This window comes from Triticum aestivum, chromosome 7D (assembly GCF_018294505.1).
Source record: "Triticum aestivum cultivar Chinese Spring chromosome 7D, IWGSC CS RefSeq v2.1, whole genome shotgun sequence".
Lineage (NCBI taxonomy): Eukaryota > Viridiplantae > Streptophyta > Magnoliopsida > Poales > Poaceae > Triticum > Triticum aestivum.
In genome coordinates this window covers 493,711,759-493,716,232 of record NC_057814.1, presented here as the reverse complement: position 1 = coordinate 493,716,232, position 4,474 = coordinate 493,711,759, and the positions used below count along the sequence as shown (strand labels likewise).

The following is a 4,474-nucleotide window of genomic DNA, read 5'->3' as shown; positions in this document are numbered from 1 at the left end:
ACTTGATAGTATCTCCATAATTAATCTTCGTGAAGAAATAAGACATTCGCCTGCGGTCAGTGGTTCGGCGGGAGACGCAATGACACCCTAAACTGTTAATGTTTAGAATACCAAAAATATTAATCAGGGATCAATTTTGAGCATTGGATCAATTATATACTACCCGCTATTTCCAGTAGTATGACATACCGTAAAAAGTCTCTACAACAAGTGGTTCAGGTTCTTCCCCCAGTGGTAGCCACATTCTACTTGGGTTTTGATTCTTTGGTTTGCATTTAAGAAAATTATTTGAAATGCATAAATGTACAGAATGCTGAAAAAGGTTACACAAAATTTTGCGTGTACAAAATACGATCATATATGAGCTCTGTAACGAAGAAAATATGTGTTAACGTTGCTTCTAGATTATTTATCCCAGGAAAAAGGTTTTACTAGAATGGTTGGCCAGTGTGAACACCCAGGACCCATGCTTTATTGCATGTCCTGGGTCCTAGGTCTCGCCAAGTCGGCACTATTTGTCAAAGAAAAGGTCTGCACTATTTGTCCTGATCAGCAACTGGACGAACTTGAGCCCGCATGCAAGCAGCGTCGTCGTCGCCTATTGGTTTGCATTGTCTTCCCTCTCGTTGTCTTCAACCTATCTCCTCCTCTATCCTCCTAAGCCTCCTTCGTTAAATAGCAGAGCCGAGGCAGGGCAAGCAGACATGCGTGCCGAGCAGCCATGGCTACCCTCCACATGTCCCTCGGCCTCCTCCTCCTCCTATCCATGCACACTATTCCTCCTAGCATAGCCACAGAAGATGATACTCTCGCGCCAGGCCAGCCATTTGCTGTCAGCGACAAGCTCGTTTCTAGCAACGGCAAGTTCGCGCTTGGCTTCTTCCAGCCCGGCGCCGGCAACATCAGTAGTAATTCATCTACCTCTCCCGGTTGGTACCTTGCCATATGGTTCAACAAGATCCATGTCATCACTCCCATCTGGGTCGGCAACCGGGAGAGGCCAATCGCCGGATCCGATCGGAGAGCAACACAACTTCAAATTTCAGAAGATGGCAACCTTGTCGTCTTCAACAACGCCACACAATCCGCCGTCTGGTCCACCAACATCACCAATACTAGACCAACACCAACATCTCCAATACTAGAACCAACACCAGCAACACGAGGGCCATCCTCTTGGGCAGTGGAAACCACGTCATAGAAAGCCTGTCAAGTGAGGTGCTGTGGGAGAGCTTCGATAACCCAACCGACATCCTGCTCCCAAACGCCAAGATTGGCTGGAACAAGGTCACAGGCCTGAACCGTGTCAGTATCTCGTGGAAGAGCCGGATCGACCCGGGCCTCGGCTCCTTCAGCGTGGGGCTGGTAACCAATGGCACCAGGATGGTGACGGCCAGGCGTCGAGGCTACCCTTCCGAAGTGTACTGGTGGTGGTCGCCTGACGACCACTCGTCGATGCAGATCCCAGCACTCAGGAAGCTGCTGCACATGAGCCCACAGACCAGCATGGTCGTCCCGGAATACGTCAACAACAAGCAGGAGGAGTACTACATGTACACCTCCCCAGATGAGATATCTTCGTTCCTCTTCGTCGACGTGTTTGGTCAGACCAGGCTGAACGTGTGGTCGCAGGACAACCAGGCCTGGCATAGCATCTACGTCGAGCCCGCCGATCCCTGCATCCCATACGCCACATGTGGACCGTTCACCATCTGTACCGGCAACTCACACCCGCCATGCGAGTGCATGGAGAGCTTCTCCAGGACGTCGTCTTGGGATTGGGAGCTCGGTGATCGGACAGGAGGGTGCTCCAGAAACACTCAGCTGGATTGCAATGGCAACAGCAGTTCCACAGACGTGTTCCACCCCATGGTTCGTGTGACATTGCCATATGGTCCCCGGAGTTTACAGCATGCTCCTGCAACTCGGAGCGAATGTGAAGTGGCCTGTCTCAGCAACTGCTCCTGCTCTGCTTACTCCTACCAAGATAGCAAATGCTCTGTTTGGCATGGGGAGTTGTTCAGTGTAAACAAGGATGATGGCATCGAGATCAGCTCTGAATATACTCTGTATATTCGCCTTGCCGCCGGAGATGTTCTGAGTTCAACAAGAGATAAAAGAAAACCAGCAGCTGGAGTTGTTATTGCTACAAGCGTTATCAGTTCTGGGTTGCTGATGCTCATGCTGCTACTAGTGATCTTGCGGAACAGATTCAACTGGTGTGGTGTGCCATCACAGGCCACCAATCAAGGTAGTGTTGGAGTTGTTGCCTTTAGATACGCCGATTTGGGCTGTGCTACAAAGAATTTCTCACTGAAGCTAGGAGCAGGAGGTTTTGGGACTGTATTTAAGGGAGTTCTAAGTGACCTGACTAGTGTAGCAGTCAAAAGGCTTGAAGGTGCCCGTCAGGGTGAGAAGCAATTCAGGGCAGAGGTAAGTGCACTTGGACTGATCCAGCACATCAACCTGGTCAAATTGGTTGGTTTCTGTTGTCATGGTGATAAGAGGCTACTTGTATATGAACACATGTGCAATGGTTCTCTTGATTCCCATCTGTTCCAGAGCAATGGTACAGTCCTCAACTGGAGCACCAGATATCAGATAGCCATCGGAGTTGCTAGAGGACTGTCCTACCTGCATCAGAGTTGCCGCGAATGCATCATACACTGCGATATCAAGCCAGAAAATGTACTTCTCGATGAATCGTTTGTCCCTAAAATTGCAGACTTTGGGTTGGCATCGGTCATAGGAAGGGATTTTAGCCGGGTTCTAACTACATTCAGGGGAACTACAGGGTATCTTGCCCCAGAGTGGCTTAGCGGTGTTGCTATTACATCAAAAGTGGATGTTTACAGCTTTGGCATGGTACTGATGGAAATCATATCGGGAAGAAGGAATGCGTCTGTTGTGAACACTAGCAGCAACAACCATGTCGTTTTTTTCCCTGTGCGAGCCATCAGCAAGCTTCATGAGGGAGATGTGCAGAGCTTGGTAGATCCAGAATTATATGGTGACTTCAGCTTGGATGAGGTTGAAAGGGTTTGCAACGTAGCATGTTGGTGTATCCAGGCTAATGAGTTGGACCGGCCAACAATGGGTGAAGTGGTCAGAGTTCTTGAGGGTCTAATGGAGCTTGATATTCCTCCGATGCCGAGACTGCTTGCGGCTATAACAACATAATGCTCTGATGTCACTTCGATGTAGTAATCTAACTATTTGTATTGCTACTTTTATTTGCTTCAGCAAATTTTATGGTTCTCGTTTGGACGTGTAATAGCTCAAAGATCATATACTATAATATAAAATAATATAGTAAATAATTTCTTTCCTGCATCATATAGTTCATTTGATCTCTATTTTATTTGCTTCAGCAAATTTTATGGTTCTTGTTTGGAGCGTGTAATAGCTCAAGGATCATAAAATCTAGAATAATATGATAACTAATTAATTTCTTGCGTCTTATAGTGCATTTGATATCCTACGGCAATACTAAATCACTTAATGAATAAATTCAGAAAACAAAAAATAAAACTATTAATTAAAAAAAGACACAAGTACACCAATTAAATGATAAATGCCGAAGGCTATCTGAACTCATAAATATCATTACTTATAGACTAGTCATCAATCTGTGCACCTACATGCTAGCTATTTTATTAGAATGCTACTTTTACTTAGGGAGTGTCTATATTACAGTCGACTGGAAACAAATTGGACTTCAGTCAATTTTTTCATCCAGTGACATGACATGTATATGTATATATGTATGTACGACAAAAGAGACAACAGAAAAAACGAATGTATGTGAATTCATGTCACGAGACCAAAAAACGACTGAAAACCAAAATAGTTTCAGTAATAGCCATGACAGTGTAATTGTTAGGAATTATTGGGATTTAGACCATCTGTTATCTCTACTAGAACAATGCCCGTGAGTTGCAACGGGATATAAATATTCTAGTACGTTAGCTTGTGATTTACGTGTCAATAATAATGTGATTGTGTAAGTAAATGTTCATCAAATTCTAACCTTGAATTACCTTATATTTTGATTAGAAGTTTGGTAAATAATTAAAGTGGAATTGGTTCAGAAGGTAAGTAAATTAAGGTGAAATGGGAACCTTACGGGATTGATTATCATATACATGGAAGGTTGGACGAAGGGATGATGGGAAGAAAGGTGAAATGGGAAATCACCTTAATTTACTTACCTTCTGAATCAATTCCATTTTAATTATTTACCAAACTTCAGATAAAATTATAAGGTAATTCATGGTCAGAATTTGATGATAATTTATTTACACAATAGCATTATTATAGACAGGTAAATCATAAGCCGACATAATAGAAGATTTATATCCCATTGCAACGCACGGGCATTATTTTAGTATCCAATAATTTCTAGGAAAATCCCATAGGCTCATGTGGCACGTTCATGCATGACAAGAAAGAAGCTGAAAGTTTTGCGCTGGTG

At 44.2% G+C, this 4,474-nt stretch overlaps 1 pseudogene; it reads left to right on the top strand.

The window, feature by feature from the left end:
* The first annotated feature begins 512 nt into the window (after window positions 1-512).
* Window positions 513-3,265, top strand: LOC123164789 (G-type lectin S-receptor-like serine/threonine-protein kinase At2g19130; annotated as a pseudogene).
* Window positions 3,266-4,474: the final 1,209 nt, after the last annotated feature.